The 18,935-nt window shown below is 46.8% G+C and overlaps 1 protein-coding gene across 1 annotated transcript in view; it reads right to left on the bottom strand.

Moving 5' to 3' along the window:
* The window catches only part of LOC142579954 (uncharacterized), a 62,539-nt gene extending 44,354 nt beyond the window's left edge, over positions 1 to 18,185 (bottom strand). The window contains exon 1 of the mRNA XM_075690637.1: positions 18,077 to 18,185. The gene's annotated coding sequence lies outside the window, so the exon portion shown is untranslated. The remainder of the gene's footprint in view (positions 1 to 18,076) is intronic.
* Between the last annotated feature and the right edge of the window lie 750 nt (positions 18,186 to 18,935).

An 18,935-nucleotide genomic window follows, 5' to 3' on the forward strand; every position in this document is an offset into this window, starting at 1 on the left:
CGGCTCCGGGTGGCGATAAGGGTCGAGAGGCATGTCTAGATACGTTGTTGCAGGGTTGACCACCGAAGTCGACAGAAGAAGTCTGGTTTTTCATTCCATTCACCATGCCAGAGCACATAACTGTTCTCCCAAGTTATTTGCGCCCTGGTGTACTTGCAGAAGGTTTCAACTACCCCCACGGCCTCATAAATACTATCTCTATTTGAATAAAATATGGTGATGTCATCAGCACATGCCAAAACTCACATTTGTGGACTGTAACTTGAAGCCAGTTATCCGTTAATTATTCTATATGACCTTGCACAAAGGCTCAGGGTGGGCCGCGAACAGCAGGTGAGACAGCGGACATCCTTGGGCCTAACAGAACACTACAATTGCAAACTGTCAGTCAGGTCCCCGTTTACAATGACCCGTGTTGAGCAGTTAGCATAAACCATCCTGGCACCTTCTGTTATCACGCTTCCTACGTTGGAATTCTCTAATGAAAGAACATCGTCGGAAACACGGTCGAAGGCTTTAGAGAGATCTAGTTGCATCGTAGCCACTCGGGCATCAAATACATAACAACATTCTAGCACACTTCGAGCTTCGTGCAAGTTTGTGGCGATGCTTCGACCCTTTATACCACAAGTCTGATGCATGCCAACCAGCCTCGTTATCACACCCGGCAATCGTATGTCCAACACTTTTATAAATATCTTACAATCGACGTTGGTAAGGTTCATCGGGCGACAAGACCCCACTAATGGATGTTTTTCAAGCGCCCCAGTTTTTGGGATGAGAACGATGTGCGAAATTGTGAAGGACAGTGGCGTATGTTTTTGCCGATAGGATTCGGCAATAACTGAGCAGAATCTGGGCTATTATTGTTTTAAATGTTTTAAAAGACGCTACTCATAGGCCGTCAGGGCCAGGTGCCTTGCCAACAGGTAGTGCATCTATTGCGTCCTCCATTTCTTTCACGGAAACCGGCTGTTTCAGATGCGTTCTTCTTCATCCAGCTTTGGCACTAACAACAGAAATTCTGCTTTAAAGCCCCCTATAACGGTACGCTGTTTGCCGAGAAATTTTTTGAAATAATTCGTGACGACGAGCTCGATAACAATGCCGTCCGTCAAACCATCATTCCCGCTCCTTATTTGTCGTATTTCCTTATTATAAACGTATCGCTCTTTGGCGCGATAACGCACGTTTTGTAGGCGTTTACCTGACCCACAGCTTCTCGGCCCGTGCCCGAATAACCACCGCTCTGTAATTTTCTGCATCTCTTTTTTAAACTGAATTCTTATGCTTGTTTATTCATTGGTGTAAGTACCTGGTAGGGAGCATTCTATACCTGTAAGAAACTCAAGTTGCTCTCGAAGCAGCGTTTCGTTTCGTTTGTCTTCATACCGCAATGTGTTACTTGTTTCATTGGCTTTCATTTTTACTACTTGCTTAAAATCCTCCCCCTCTACACCACCGCTTAAAGATTTCACCAAAAGTATCTTCTTTAGTTTCCCATCTACATCCTTAACGAAACCCTCATCCTCCAACGATTTCGTATAAAGTTTCCAAAGTTCCGACCTAAAGTACTTTTTTTCTTTGTTACCAAATGTGGCAATAACTATGAATGTTTGATGTTTTATGGCGCAAGGGCCAACTATGGCCAAAGCGCGCCATGTCCGTGGTAATGACTTCGCAGTGCAATCATGAGTTCGATGAAGTTGGTGTGACGTGGCTGTAGAGAGGCCTTAAAAATGGTCGCGCTAAAGTGCATAAAATCTGTATAATAAGATTATGGCGATGTCTTATGACGTGTAGTATGAACATTTAAAAAGAATGATACGATGTGTAAAAATATATAAGGTTATAAGATATGATAGAGCACTACTGCCTCCTTAGAGCCCTTGAAGAACAAGGGCCTGGAGGCATGTGCTATGCAAAACTGTTATCGCAGTGGCATACTCTGGAGCGAGGATGCTCTACGAATTTTATGGGCATATAACGTGTAGTACGACATCATTTAAATAGTTGAGGACTGCCTTGGTGTCAAAAAGCGGCTCCTTACCAAGAAACATAGCCGGGTGTAGAGGGATGTAATAATAGTATGCAAGCGGAAAATCTTTCTCTCCGTTTCGGCTTCCCGACACTCCAGGAGCACGTGGAGGACAGTAAGCCTCTCACCGCATCTACCACAGGTTGGAGGTTCACTTCCAGTGAGCATATAATTATGGGTGCCAAATGTGTGTCCTATTCTGAGGCGACAAAATAGGACATCTGTTCGCCGAGATCTCGTTGGGGAGGGCCTAAAACCTAACTGTGGCTTTATAACGTGCAGTTCATTATTTTTTTCTGCGTCCCACATGCGTTGCCAGTGGTTTCGCAGTTTCTTTCCTATGTAAGGTTTAAGATCTGTGAGAGGCACCAAAGCAGTATTATTAACAGCAGGGGGTGCAATTGACGTAGCCATCTGGTCTGCCAGAACGTTACCTTCGATTGCCCTGCGGCCAAGTACCCAGCATATGATGATATGCTGGTTAGATAGATAAGCTTTGCACAGGTCGGAGTAGACCTCAGTAAGTACAGGATTTTTATGTATGTAGGGTGACATTAAGGTCTTCACCACACTTAGGGAGTCTGTATATATTACGGCTTTTTGGAGTTTTGATTTCCGTATATGTTTACAGCCGACCCATATAGCATAGGCCTCTGCCATAAAGATACTTGTTTCTGGATGTACTACATCGGATTCCGAAAAAGATGGACCGACGGCTGCATAGGATACTCCGGCATGCGACTGGGAAGCGTCTGTGTAGAACTCTGTGCATGAGTGCTTGTACTGAAGTTCTAGGAAATGCATTCGTATTTCGAGTTCTGGTGCGTGTTTTGTAACTCTTACAAAGGATATATCACATTCTATCACTTGCCAGTGCCAAGGCGGTAGCTGCTTCGCTGGAGGCATCAAGCGGTATTCGAAGATTGGAACATCCATTTCTACGCTAAGCTCCCTCAAATGGAGTGAGAAAGGCTGTCTCACAGAGGGTCGATTACGGAAAAGTGCAGTACATGTAGAATCGTTAATAGTTTCACAACACGGATGTTCAGAATCAAAGTGCACTTTAAGGAAATATGTGAAGCTCATGTAAGATCTCTGCAGATTGAGTGGCCACTCATTCGATTCCACATACAAGCTTTGAATGGGGCTAGTTCTGAATGCGCCTGTGGCCAGACGGATACCCAGGTGGTGGATGGGATCCAGCATCTTTAGTGCACTCAGGGCGGCAGAGTTGCACACTATGGCGCCATAGTGATTGATAGTGATAGTAACCGTGATTGAATGAGGCTCTTATAAATATTCATTATACATTTCCTGTCGCTACCCCATGCTGTGTGTGATAGCATCTTTAGTAAGTTCATAGTTTTTAGACCTTTAGTTTTGAGATATCTTATGTGCGAGATGAAAGTAAGCTTAGAGTCAAGTATTACACCTAGAAATTTCTGTTCTTTGTTGACAGGTATTTGTTGTCCACCCAGTTCCATGCACGGGTTTGGAACCAGGGCTCTCTTTCTTGTAAATAGAACACATGAATTTTGGGGGGGGGTCGACTTTAAATCCATTTTCGTCTGCCGACTTAGATATCTTGTTCAAACTCTGCTGTACTTGTCTTTCGCACACTGCAAGGTTACATGATTTAAAACCTATTTGTATGTCATCTACGCACACGGAATAAAATATAGCTGGTGGTAATGAAGCGCGGAGTGTGTTCATTTTAACTATAAAGGGCGTGCAGCTGAGCACACCTCCGTGGGGTACAACAGTCTCCTGCATAAATGGACGTGATAGTACATTCCCGACTTTCACGCGGAAGGTAAGGTTGGACAGGTAACTTTCTATCAGTTTTAGCATATTGCCACGGATGCCCATTCTCGACAAGTCTCGCAAGATTCCGTACCGCCACGTTGTGTCGTACGCCTTCTCTATATCGAGAAATATCGATAGGAAAAACTGTTTGTGTACGAAAGCGTCGCGAATATATCCTTCAATACGTACAAGATGATCGGTTGTGGACCGCCCTTCTCTAAAGCCACACTGATAGGGATCTAGCATTTTGCTCAGTTCAAGGAAGCGAATTAGTCGCCGATTATTCATTTTTTCAAATGCCTTACAAGGGCAGCTTGTGAGGGCTATCGCGCGGTAACTTGCCACTGAGGAAGGGTCTTTGCCTTGTTTCAAAACAGGGATCACAATGGCTTGTTTCCATGTGGTTGGAAGGTACCCCTAGGCCCAAATAGTGTTAAAAAGTGCGAGTAGTGTAACTTGCGTGTGATTGTGTAGGTTTTTGATCATTCCATATATTATTCTGTCCGATCCTGGTGCAGAGCTCTTGCATGCGCTCAAGGCAGCTCTCAACTCTGCAATACTAAAAGGACTGTTGTATAGTTCATTCTGACAACATTTTCTGATGAAAGGCTTACATTCTTCTATTTGTTTGTGTTTGAGAAAGGATTGCGAATAATTTGTTGAACTTGACACGTTCTCAACATACTCCCCAAGTGAGTCTGCCTGGTCCTGCAGTGTATCGCCCTGTGTGTTTACCAGAGGGAGTGAATATGTTTGCCGCCCTCTAATCCTATTAACACTGTTCCAGGCTTTGGCCTCATCTCTGAACGAGTTAATACTCGATAGAAACTTGTGCCAACTTTCTCTTTTGGCCTGTCGAAGGGTTCGCCTGCCTTGGGACTTTACTTCTTTAAAGTTGATAAGATTCTCTGCAGTGGGAGAAGCGCGTAGCAACCCCCACGCCTTGTTCTGATTCTTACGGGTGATCCTACATTCGCTGTTGCATCACAGTACACGTGGTTTGCCTGCCTGACCACTTACTCCGGATATGCATTTTGATGCGGCACCTATTATGAATGCTGTAAGATAATCCACAGCAACATCAATTTCTAAAGAAGACATGTCAGCCCATGAGATGCTGGTGAGAGTTCGAAATCTCTCCCAGTCGGCTGTGTCTATCTTCCACCTAGGAGCTTGTGGAGGATATTCATATTCTTTACATTATCTTATCTGCATTGGGAAGTGGTCACTCCCATAAGGATTGTTTGTAACTTCCCATTCGAGTTCGGGCAGTATGGACGGGAAAACTATGCTGAGATCAATTGAAGAGAAGGTTTTGTTTTCAAGACAGTAATATGTGGCTTTCTTCTCATTCAGAAGGCACGCACCCGAAGAGAAAAGGAACTGTTCAACAAGACGACCTCGCGCATCTATACGAGTGTCGCCCTACAGGCAACTGTGCGCATTAAAGTCGCCAAGAATAACGTAAGGTTCAGGCAATTCGTCTATAAAGGACTGAAATTCATGTTTGTTTAAATTGTAATGTGGGGGCATGTAAAGGGAACAAATGGTAATGAGTTTGTTTAGGAGAACAACTCGAACCGCCAATGCTTCAAGGGGCGTTCGTAGCTGTAAGCGCTGACAGGAAATGCTTTTATGGATAAAAATGGCAACACCGCCTGATGTTACAACAGCATCATCGCGGTCTTTGCGAAACGTGACATACGGTCGGAGAAAGTTTGTGTGTTGTGGTTTTAGGTGTGTTTCCTGTAGACACAGCACTTTTGGATTGTGTTTTTGGATAAGCTCTTGCACATCATCAAGGTTCCGAAGAAGACCTCTGACGTTCCATTGAATTATTTGTGTATCCATATTGGAAGTCAATAGGTGCTGTGTGTACAGAAACAGAAGTAGCGATTATGGAAATTACAGAGATTAAATTATAGAGCCCTTTCGAGGCCCTGTAACGGGAGTTTCCCCCTTTCTGGAGCGTTCGAGGGAGCCTCGGCGCTCCTTAGGCGCTTGGTGCGCCTTGAGGATAGGCGTGTCCATTGCCTCTAGTGAGGCGCCGGACACGTGCTCTTGCGAGCAAGAAGTTACCCGAGAGAGTCCCGCCTTGGAGGGCAAGACCCCTGCGCCCACCAGCCCGGAGGTCGAAGGGGCTCCTTGAGGGATTTGGCTGCGCCGGCTGTTGCCAGCACAGGAAGGGGCCGGGGCAGCCTCGGCTGCGCCAACCTTCGGGGTCGATGATCCCTCATTCTGGGTTGACGGAGCAGCGCTTGCTGCAACCGTCGCGGGGGCAGATGGCGTAGCTGCCGACTCACTGCTTGTGGGTCGGACAGCCGCCGGATGCCGTTTTGACGCTGCACCATGACGCGCCACTTCGGCAAAGTTTTTCTTTGGTAGGTATGCTACCCGCCTGCATGCCTCCTTGAACGAGATATTTTCTTTCACTTTGATCGTTACGATTTCTTTTGCTTTCTTCCAGGATGGACACGACCGCGAGTACGCGGCGTGCTCCCCATCATAGTTTACATAGTGGAGAGCGTTCTCACAAGTTTCAGTGGTGTGTTCTTTGGCACTGCATTTAGCACAAGTTTGGCGGCCTCGGCAGCTCTGCGAGCTGTGGCCGAAGCGCTGGCATTTAAAACAACGGAGTGGGTTTGGCACGTACGGCCTAACACGGAGCGGGATGTACCCGGCCTCGATTGACTCGGGCAGGACACTTGAGCCATAGGTGATTATTAAGTGCTTGGTTTGGGTCTCTTTGCCATCTCGCCTCATTTTAGTTCTTCTAACATTGATAACATTTTGCTCACTGAAACCCTCCAGGAGTTCCGCTTCAGTAGGCTCAAGCAAATCATCATGCGACCCAACACCACGGGTGGTGTTCATTGTACGGTGCGGGGTTACCTTTATGTGGGTCTCCCCAAATGATACTAGCTTCGGTAGTCTGTCATATTGCTTCTGGTCGCGGAGCTCCAAGAGGAGGTCACCGCTTGCCATCCTCGACACCTTGTAACCTGGACCAAAAACATCAGTCAGGGACTTTGAGACAAGGAATGGTGAAATGTTTCGCACTGCTTTGTTTGGCTTTTCAGAATAAATAACGTGGAAGCGGGGAAAATTCTGGGTTCGGTGTCCAAAAATCTTGAAGACATCTTCCGTGCGCCCTCGTTTCTGAGGGCGATCAACAAGGGAGGGGAAAGAAGCTTCCATGAAAAAAGGTATACATTCAGCAACAGCGCCGACCGCCCACCAGGGAGCCCAACTAGGGGACACGGCAGAGCTTGCATACAAGTCTGCACGACGCCAGTCGTGCGCCGTCACTATAACCGAATATGGTGTACCCAAGGTTGGATAGCCACACAGGTTAACCCTTGCCGCCAGGAGAAAGGAAGTAAAAAGAAGAGAGAAGGAGACAGGAAAGGTCAAAAAGTGAGAGATAAAGACGAAGATTCGAGGAGGGAGAGACAGGAAAAGGCGACTGCCGATGTCCTCCAGGTGGGTCAGTCTGGAGGTGCCGTCTATGTGAAGCCGAGGCCGAAGAGGTGTGTTGCCTCCGCCGGGGGGCCTTAAAGGTCCAAACACCCAGCATCGGCTCAACCCCCGGGATCCCCTTTTCCCCAGACACAGCTAAGCCGCGCACGGCTACACGCGGGAGGGTCCAACCCTCGTGTGCTCGGGTACGTGGTGTTGCCACACAGCAAACGCCTGCTGACGCAGATGCCCCTGCGGGGGGCAATAACTAGATAGTGGTCACTGAAAGACACTGGTTGAACCTCGCACGATGTGCATATTGGAGCAAGTTCAGGCAACACGTAGAGCCTGTCCAGTCGTGCATGGCTATCGCATTGCAGATGTGTGAATTGCGGACGCGTTTTATCTATTGCAACACTTCCGATATGTAATGCCTCTGGGCTTTTAAGGCTTCAATAAATGAAATAAAATGAAATATGTTCACATTTGAGGTTGCGAACTGCTTTATTCAAGACCTCCGCACTTTTATCTCGCACTGGCATACATTTTACACCGTCTACCGCACGACAAACACAATTGAAGTCTCCCAAGAAAACTACTATTTTAGAGCGCAGCTCTTTGGCGTCCGTTCCTGGGTTTCGCGTCGTCGTCGGCCTCGTAACCAGCTCCGCCCCCCTTTCATCCCCCCAGCGCTAGCAGCGACCGACTGATACCGCTGGATGCCGCTGACGCCGCTAGAGAGTCAAGATAACGTGACTGCATAGAACACCGTCGCCGCCATGCAGAAAGAGGAGGAAAGGGTCCCCCCCCTGTATCGGCGTCAGCGGCATCAGTCAGTCGCTGCTATCTCTTCCCTCCTCCCTTTATCATGTTGTCCGCTTGCTGCGCGCGCTTCTGCCCCCATCGTTTGCCGCTGGGTGTACACGCCGCCCCGCTCCCCCCCTCTTCCTGCGAGTCTCCGGTTGTCAAAGCGCCGGCTCGAACTTAATTCCTTTCTTCGCTCCTCCTCCAATGCAACCCCTGTGCGGTGGCAATCAGAGAGCCAGATCGGTGGCGGCAGATCTGTATATGTGCACCGCCCGAGCCGAAATTGCCGCTGCCGTTCGCCCTGTGCGGTGGCAATCAGAGAGCCAGATCGGTGGCGGCGGATCTGTATATGTGCACCGCCCGAGCCGAAATTGCCGCTGCCGTTCGCCACTGCGAAATTATCTGCCAGTTCTTTCTGAGCCATGAGCGAGACGACCGATGGAAGTCCTCCGTCTGCTGCTGCTGCTGCTAAACGAGCTGCCAGAGCAGAGGCCCAGCGCCGTCGCCGTCAGAATCCAGAGGTGCGTGCCGCCGAAGCAGAAGCTTACCGTCGCCGCCGTCGAGATGATCCAGGAGTACGGGAAATATAAAAAAAAATTCTGTGATAGCGCATACATGTGTTGCTCGATTTCTTTGCCTCAATCTATCGAAAAGGTGAAACAGCTTATTTGCTGCGCTCAAATTTCGCATTAGGAAGTAACGTAATCGTCGGTAATTTTTTTCGATACTCGAAATACATCTGAAAACGCTCAAAAAACTGTTTTCTCTCCGCCTCTACATTTGGAGCATACACTCAGCCACTGTCAGTCTGCATCGTACGCACATGACATTCTGCATTCTCAGCCACTGTCGGTTCATCATACGGGCCCTATAAGGCGGGGTTTTATATGCCTGAAGAAGTAGACACATCGCGATGCGTGGGCCACTCAAAGGCGTCCCCTCCAGCCGGAGGAGGACGAGGGAAAGGGTGTGATCGCGTGTTCGCTCGCCTTGCGCCCGCTGTTTCCCTCCAGTTCCGGCCCAGCAATCAGATGGGAAGGCCCCGTTTTATTCGTTATGCCGAAGAGCAGGCTGCGTAGAAGGATCATCAGCGGCCCATGCATAGTGCCTTCGGGTGAAGAACAGGCGGCGTTTGATGAACGCCGCCGGGAAGTCGCGCGAGTAAGGGCTCGTCGTCGACGTGCCGACCTCATCGTTAGGTAGCGCTAAGTCGAGGCGTTCCGACAAGGAAGAGCCGCGGATACTGAGCTTCGATTGCACCCTTCTTCACAGCAGTCAAATGGCGGTCACTATTTTTTCTTAACCTTTTGATACATGGGCCATAAGGTACGCACCATTTTGACACAATGTCATAGAAGCTTTAGACATATTCTAATAATGTGCCGTACTTCTTTGCGGCCCTGTACACCCAGCATTAGTACTCTTTCTTCCACGAGTATTGTACATCGTCTTCGAAGTCTTGAGAAAACTGTGTCGACGTCCCAGAGTTTACATTCCCCAGAACACACACATCTTGCGAACAGTGTACTTCACGACCGTAAACATTACACAATATTAATGTCATGACCTACGCGCTACATAAGCGTAAATATTGCATCAGATTACAGAACGTGTATACCTTGAAAATAAACAGAAATGTGCGCATTTGAATTAATTCTATATTATTTAATTAACTATCGTAAAAATCAAACTATCGTAAAATAAATTCACATCTGCTACGTCAATTTTATTATGCGCTAGAAGATACAAACTGGAACCTGGTTTACGCAGAAAGTGACCCTGACAAGTCATACCGCCTCTTCTTTCACACGCTTAAGGCTATCTATGATAGATGCTTCTCGCTTGTTCAATGCTCCCCGAGGCAAAAAAGAATTCGTAAACCCTGGATTAGTCAATGCTTGTACAAAAAGATCAAAACCAAAAATAAGATGTATCACGCCTTTGTACAGGCACGTGACGCTGCTCTGCTCAACGAATACAAAAAGTACCGAAATAAATTAAATGCATATTTGAAAAAAGCTAAGACTTGCTATTATCAAAGCCTTTTCGCTAGGATATTTAATGATCCTAGAAAGCTTTGGAACGAGGTCAACAATCTGTCCCAAAATTCGAAACTGAAGCGTCCCATAAACATTGCAGCTTTTGCTCATGGTAAAACGGATGTTGAAGCACTCACAGATATGAATGAATACTTCACTAACGTCGGTAATTTTCAGATTCCCAGCAAAACGGCCCTTAGTACCGAAACTCGTCTTGATTCCGTGCAGAAACGCGCCAGCTTGATACACTCAATATCATTCCAGGACACCGTCATAGCACGCGTTAAATGTCAGAAATTTCTAGGTGTGTGGTTTGAAGAAGGTATGTCATGGAATACACACCTAAACAAACTAACCTCAGAACTAAGCAGAAGAGTTGGTTTATTATTCAAATTATCAGATCTCATTCCTCTGCAGCTAAAGAAAGCCATATATTATGCCCACTTCTACTCCCGTTTATCCTCCTGCACACTAGTTTGGGGCACTACAACGACTACAAATTATAACAAACTGGAGGTATTACAGAAGAAAGTGCTGAGGATTCTTGAGAATTATCATGGTGAACCTAAAGATCTACCAACTAATCTTTTGTTTATTAAACACAATTTGCTCAAAGCGAGTAAAATATATGACTACAAACTCCTGCTACATATACATAAACATAACCTGTTACATTCAGCACACACAACGTCAGCTCGTTATGCACTGCGTAACGAACGGATAGCAACACCACGAACACGTACAAATTTCGGAAGGGCTGTGCTCGCTTATCAAATACCTGCATTAATAAAGCGTGTGAATTCCCAAATAAATTTCAGCATGAAACTCTACAAATTCAAGTCTCAAATAAGACGTTTTTTGTTGTATGAGTGAAGAACCCTTTAACACAAGTGCATATTTATTTTTCATGTTTTTATGTTTTCATTGTATGTTCGTAGTAGACATATCTGTATTTGATTTTTTTCTTGATTGTATATTATTTTCACTATTTGAAAATACCCTGTGATGTAAAGTCTTTCAAACTGTTCTTTTGTAAATATATCACTTTGCCTGCTGTCTGTATGGTCCCCAGGCGCCCTCAAGTTGTCTATGACAACTTTTTGCCTGGAGGACCCCAACATTTTGTTGGAAATAAATTGAACTGAACTGAACTAATAAGTGTGCTAAACTTCGTTGGACATGGAATATAGTAAGTGCGTTAGATCTGCATATTTTTGATGGATGGCAAACCCGGTCGTCATCAGCCTTACGTGCGGCTGTTTTGTTGGCGGCGATGGTGGAGAATAGAGGCAAGTTGAGATACTCAGAGGATACGAGGGTTGAGAGTTACAGTAGTTGGTATTGCATAATTAATGTTTCCCTAGCACATTAAACATGGACAGCATAAGGCACACATACAGTGCAATGTGTGCATCTTGTCCGTATGTAATGCTCTGAGAAAAGAGTAGGTTACACGACTCAAAGAAGTCCGACTTCAATTATGGATACGTCAACAAAAAAACTGGTACATGTAACCTGTAGGTGTTTGTCTTTTTATTAATTTTTTGCTGTTTTCTTATTAATTTAAATTAGCTGCCTCTTAAATTGGATATGGCAAATTTGGTTGGGGGAAATCACTTCGTTAAGTGCATTCCTGACATGGATATTGCGCAAGAGTGAGCCCTATCCTGAAGAACGACGCTGCTTGAAAAAAATATTTCTTCAACGATTACGGTACTGCGTAACTGGAAATTTAAGTGAAGCTCTACGGTGGTATTTCGCGATATATTGAGGCAGAGTTTCAGAGAGATATGTTGTAAAATCGGCGATTGTAGGAAATCATGTGCGGGTCAGGCGCGCCTGATCTTATACACGACTCGTCGAAGGTTTCATTGTAATCTCTGGTGCAACGTGGCCTCCAGAAATTACTACAAAGTTCGCGTCGCGCATACAGTCAACTTACAAATCAGTCGCGAACCATGATAAACGAAACAAGCGGCAACGAGACCTAACCAAGCAAACCAAACAAGCTCGAGCAACGTCTAGCGCGAGCAGACCATAGTAGGATAGTAGTACACTGGTCGAGCTGAGACAAGTTACGAGGACGCATCGAGCGGTTGAGTGTTGGTGCGCATCACAGCAGCTCAAATCTTTCATATCACACTAAGGGTTCACTTTTTCACCTTTCGCTGCGGTGCTCACTGCAGGAACGTACGCCTAAAAGCTGTGCTGTAAAGCAAGAGCACATACATTGCCTCCGAAATTAGTCGGCGTAGGATATGAAAAAAATGCAGCGGTAGGTAATAATATAATAATATTTGGGGTTTTACGTGCCAAAACCACTTTCTGATTATGAGGCACGCCGTAGTGGAGGACTCCGGAAATTTTGACCACCTGGGGTTCTTTAACGTGCACCTAAATCTAAGCACACGGGTGTTTTCGCATTTCGCCCCCATCGAAATGCGGCCGCCGTGGCCGGGATTCGATCCCGCGACCTCGTGCTCAGCAGCCCAACACCATAGCCACTGAGCAACCACGGCGGGTCAGCGGTAGGTAAAGGAAGCATGAAAGTCTGCTGCACCGTTCGTTCTAGAGCGCTAAAATCATCTGCAAGTCTCCACAATATGCACTGAGGAAATGGAACTAGATAAAACAGAGGCTTATTGCTTAACGGGAAAGGAGAAAGAAATGTCATCGTTTCGCCCGAAAGGCCAATAATTGATTTCGATCGCAAATTAGTAGTTTTATCGGCCCTATAAGCTTATAGACACATGCAGGCATACTAACTACATTAACAAGCATGGTGTCACGCGCTCAAGTAAACGCATCTCACTCGATCACCGCGGAAACTGGCTGTCGAAACGCTGGCGTGAGGTAACGCGGCAGCAGCAGCGAGCGAAGTGACATTCGTGCTCTATCGCTTCAACGCAAAGTAAGCGCAGAGAACATCCAGCACGCCAAAAGCTAACAGCCACCGACACAGATCGCGCTCAAGATATGGCCCGCGGTGGAAAACTCCCCGGCTTTGGTGGCAGAGGTAATCGTCGCGCGCACGCGCGCCGATCCAGATGGCCGAGACTCCCCCCCTCCATCTCCTCTCCCCTCGCCCTCCCTCGCAACTCCAGCACCTTCGAGTGACTCCGCCGGCCCGGCGTCAGCTTCTCCACTGCATGATGTTTCATGCTTCGTTATCTGCTGTTATCGGGAAGCGTGCGCTGCTGTGCCATTCTTTCTCTATGGCTGTGCGTTGGCCGGCCTGGGTAGTTTCGTCAGTTTCGTGGTTCTCGGCAGTTGTGCGCTTGTGCTCCGCGAGGTTTCACCCGTTTCACGACTCGTACCGCTCGTGTATCGTGCAGTGGTGCACGAATACCTCAAAAACAAGCCCTGCAAGGTTGTTCCGGGTACCTAAAGACAACAGGTGAGCGCGCAGATACAAGGACATCAGAAGGCGCATGTACACGAAAACAGCCCTGTCCATGTGTGTGCCCCATGAGCCTCCGGACGTCGCTGCGCCTTGATTGTGCTACACTCCCCTCTTGCCGGTAGAGAAAGCTGGCAAATAGATGTTTCTTCTCATTGTCACCTGGTCTATGACTTGTATTTTTCTGTGCCAAGTCTCATTCTGCAACTTGGGTAACTTTCCAAGCTTTCCATTCCGCCGTCAGTGCTTTTTCTTTGGGTCACGTTCTACAAACGTACTAACAGCTGAAAAATTACTGTTCGTGTTTGTGTATTATCTCAGTAATCGCCGACGGGAAAACCGCTTGAACAACCTTCATGTGTAGGCATGATACGCTTTTTTTGCTTCCGGAAAGCATGAGCATTGCAAGTGTCCTATATGCAGATTTTTGCAGTTTGTGTTTATTATACAAAGGAGTGCCCAGTAGGTACGACTTGATGCCTTAAGTGACGTAATTTTACTGCTGAGCATTGCATTCGGGGCGAAAGAAAAGTCGTGTTGTTGGCTTATTTCACCTGGTATTTGATTGAGGCATAGGCCTTTCTGCGATTGTTTTCTATGTGCTGTTGCCAAAGCCGACTACCATCTGTTCCCCCTTGTCACCGTTACTCAAGTTGTGGCGAAGTGCAAGATATTGTGATAATGTGTATTTCACTTTTTAGTACAATGTTATTTTTATCCTTCCATGTCTTTTTCATTTTGTTCAGTAGTAATGAACATGTCACGCATTTCATATACTATCGTGCAGGTTTATAAGTAAGCTCTTTTTTGGTATGGCTGTCAATCAAACAAGGTTAGCATTTCATTCTATTTTTAGGTGTTTTGCGTGTAAGTGTTGTTGCCATTACCAGTGAGTTTTCACTTTCTATAGTTGTCATGACTATGTCATACACGTCGTCCAGTTTTGTGAAATATCTTATTGCATATATCAGAAGCTCGCCTACATTTCCGTCTCGAGTGCGTTATATAAAATTCTTGTTTTTTATCTGTGTGTACATGAAACGGCCTTCGCGTTTTCTAGCGATTTCTTTGTTATTTCACCGTCGGTGAACTTTTGTGTTTAGTACTCTTGTATATGTCATGCACCTTTCACTTTTGCTCATATTTTGAGCGTGTATCGCACCAGGGTATGTTTTCGGAAACAAAGTCAAAGCGAGACCAAAGATCTGCTGTGTTGGAAGCGAAATTTTTTATGTCCCGGCACATGCTGATATAATATAAGAAAGGGCAAGACTGCGTGCGTACCAATGCATAGCCCACGGCGCACCACGCGCCAGCTCGCAAGCAATGCCAATGCGCGGCGCAGCGCGCGCATTGCTTGCGAGCTGGCGCGTGTTGCACCGTAGCGCGTGCGCGCGCGATAAAAAAAACATCGGGCTCAAGGACTCATCCTGCTTTGGAGTGCTTTTTTTGGACTTTTTCAGGGACAAGGAAGGGCCTGGCCGCCTCTTTGCAGAGCCGACCTCGAGACCACTCTACTTCGAGGAAGAAAAGAGCACCGGCCCCTTCGCCATAGAGCACCCGTTTCCTGCCGCAAGGCTCGGCCTATTAAACGCAGAAATAAAGACGTATATAAAAAAACGACGCGCTAAGCACAGGTAAAAAGGACACAAAGTAAGCAGCGCGCGGCATGGGGGAAAGGGAGCGGAGTGGGTCGGCATAGTGGGTGCCGGAGTGGGTGCCATGACAACGTAAACAATCGTTAGCGCGGCCATTTTGCTTCTCTGTCGCCCTGCTGTTAGGGCCGTAACTGAAGAAAACCTTGGCGCTAGCGTCGAAAGAGTGTCTGCTCGAAAACAGCCAATGGCAGCCATGCGGAGATTCACCCCTGTGAAATTGCCGCGCGCAGCCGCCACATGGGTAGTTGCAGCGGGAATGGAATGCCGCTTGCTCTCTCTTCTTTCCCCCCGATGCCTCGCATGGTTGGGTGCCTCGCGCCCGGCGGAAGCCTGCACGCTTCTTCCTGATTTTCCTTTCTTGCTCGCGGGCGAGATTGAAAAGCGATCGTCGGCTATCCTTACATGCTTTCACTCGCACATACGCGTAGGGCGCGCGTCGACGGTTATCGCCCTGGGACGCCTCATGGTGACGCCGACTGCGACGGCAGAAATGCTTGCAATTTGGCTGGTGACACTGCATTATAAGTGGTACAATAGCGCGCTGCAACGTTTACTGTGATCCGGCATCCCGACTTTACAGGACACCGCGATGACTTCCGCGGCGGTGGGTGCGATGCCGAACGCTTTTTGCGAGTGCCCGTTCTACAGCACCTTGGCAAGGTTATCTGTCACTGTGAAAGCGTTCAATTCGGGGAATAATTTTTAAATGTAGTGAAACTAGATCAGTGGCCCTTGCCGAAGCGCAATGGGGAACAGACGAGAATACGTGTGGTGCGCATATATTACCAGGGAAGAAGTTTGGGGGTGTAGGTAGTCCAATCGTAAACGGGGATACAGAGCGCAAGAACGAAGCAGGAACACTGGACGAGCGCTAACTCTGAACAATTGATTTATTGTGGAAGCAGCTGAGATAGCTAGAGCAGGTGACGATTGTGTTAGCACGCAGTCTATTCTTTTATTTAAGAAAGAGCTTGAATTTTTTGGCATAGTAGTCACATGACTGCTTTTCCTTTCTTCTTTCCCTTCAGTGCGTTTGTTGCAGTCGCTTTCCTGTGAGTGTATATATGCTTACCGGCTGCGATAAATCAATTGTTCAAAGTTAGCGCTCGTCCCGTGTTCCTGCTTCGTCCTTGGGCTATGTATCCCAGTTTACGAGTGCATATATTACGTGAAGGATTCTATTGCGTCTACGGCTCTTTTGTAAACGATGCCAGAGTACTATCAGCTTTGAGTCATGCCAAATTCAAAGTTTTATTGATCAGTATTATCTGGGGCAAATCAAAGCAATATTAACTACCGATATGTTTTGCATTTGGCACATTGTCTAGGCGGATAGAAGTCAGACATAACGTGACAAGTACATTTGATTTCAGAATGTGGGCTGATGTCGACGGAATTGCCGAAAGAAAAAAAGGCCCGAGTAGATCTGGATGCTTGGTTCACGATAGAGCTTCGTAAAATGCGGCTGTCTTCTCTCTATTTGACGGTTTGCTGTCGCCATAGATGGCCAGCACGGACTTACGCTGTGCGAACGAATAATATAACAAGAACATCACGTCGGGATTATCAAGGCATCCCGCAAGGGGAGACAAAAGCGTTTCGATAAAAAAGCACGCTGCGATGCTTTTTTTTTTCAGTGGTTTGTACAGCCGATAGCAAATTTCTACGGACCAGGCCAGACCATACCAAACAAGGGCGACTGTATTGTTTCCTCCTCGCCACTGCCCAGTGAAGGTGGGGACATATATTGAAGAGGCCCTTGCCGCCTCTATTTGATTGGTTCGTCCGTCCCCGCCATTACCACACTCTCTCCGTACCACGATTATGTCAGAGCTTGTATATCTCACTGTGTTTATATAATGGTTAGTTATAGATTTATTGTCAGAGTAATATATTACTATATAGTAACAACTGGCATTACTGAGGAATATAATCATTTTCCAACACTTCATCTCTCTCCTGTTAGATCTTGCGAGGAGCCCTTAGGGGTTTAATATCTTCTGATAAGTGATACAAGCCCAGCAGCACGTGTGTAGTACCAACAATATTAGTTACATTGACACTGCTTTCATGGGAGAAACGCGTAGCCACAGTTGTCAAAGAATTCGTCGCGCAAGAAAGAGCGAACTATGACAACAACAAAAGACATTTGCAGTCTAGCTTCTCTCGACAACTGCTGGTGAACCAGAATTTTCGCGGAAAGGCCGCTTCGCGCGTACGCTCGCATGGTCCCTAAACTTTTGCGGTAGACTGCACATACACTTAGTCGAAAAACTAAGGCACGTAAAAACTGTCATATAAACCCCGTATTGAGAGGGCTCTGTTTCGACTCGTACAGTCTGAACTCTGTTACTGGCTGCTGGCCCCGATGGTGGCATTGGACCATACGGAGCAGCCGTAACGCTAACAGACAATTCGCTACGGCTTTCATTACGGGTGCGATGCATGTAGCAGACGCGCAAAATTGATTTCGGGCGTTTTGTGCAGCCGCCATAGGCAACATTCTAAGCTTAAGAAAGCCCAAAGATTCGCTTGCTGGGCGTCGATAGGTTCTCTCGGGGCAAGTTGCTGTGCCGTACTTTACCCAGACGTGCTATTCATTCTACTTATGGCTCACGTATTCATTTGTACAGAATTTAAATTAATGGGTCTTTCTAAGGATGTAAACAATAACTTCGGCTACCTTTCGGCTAAAACAGTCACTCTCTTTTTCATTACAGAGAAAGAAGACCGCTTTTGCTGCGCCTGTCACGCTTCAAACCAAGTAACATAACAGAACATACACTATAGCACAATTGCAACGAAGTAAGCGCCGGCAGTATACCGAATATTCTGTCTACTTCTCAGAAATGCGAGACATTCGGCTTACCTCTTGAGGATGATAAGAGCGGGAATTCCTTGACACGTCGTGCCGAGAATCTGCGCCAGAGCCTGCGTAGCTATCCGATGCGGCCGGACGACGAAGCACCACGCTACAATCGCAGCAATATTCAAGATAGAAATAACCGTAAACCCCCCCTCAGCCTAAGGGAATGCCGCTAGTCTTGGATTGCACTGGCTTTCCAAGTTCCAGTGCCTGCTAACGAATACATTTGCGTGACATTTCTGTTCGCGCCTTTCTTGTGAAAATCACAAGCATAATTGATATTGCTGCTGTAAGCTTGTTACCGTGTACGTAATACGATTAATACTTTTCTATGCTGAAGTAACCACACGCTTGATGTATAGTCCCTGCTAAACCAGAACGAATCGGTGAGACCACCAGAGGCTCTGTTCTCGATACGCGTTGCAAAACTTTTTTTGGGGGGGTTTTCATCAAAATGACGAAACATGACGTGAGCTATAGGCTTTTACTAGTAAAACATTTTTTTCTGGTCCTTGGCAGCTATATTGCGGTGTTAGCACTTAAAAAACAGTCAGCGGTAACGTGCAGAACCCCGTTTAACGCACCTGCAATTTTCCCTATATGTGGTGGCGGTCTGAGATAGCCGCCACGTCAGCTTGTTGATTTGCTGAAAGGAATATTACGTCAGGAACTTCACCGGAATGGCCGCTTCGTAAATGTTAATTTGACGTGGTGTTACGTTGCACTCGGCCGCCATTGCAGACATTTTCCGGCACAATTCCTGGTGGGATGATGTGCGCCATATATGCTAATGAGCTACTTTATGCAATGGCGGCTGAGAGGCATGGTATCCCCGCATTTTACCTGTCCTTTGGGACCATGA

The sequence above is a fragment of the Dermacentor variabilis genome, chromosome 4 (genome assembly GCF_050947875.1).
Source record: "Dermacentor variabilis isolate Ectoservices chromosome 4, ASM5094787v1, whole genome shotgun sequence".
Lineage (NCBI taxonomy): Eukaryota > Metazoa > Arthropoda > Arachnida > Ixodida > Ixodidae > Dermacentor > Dermacentor variabilis.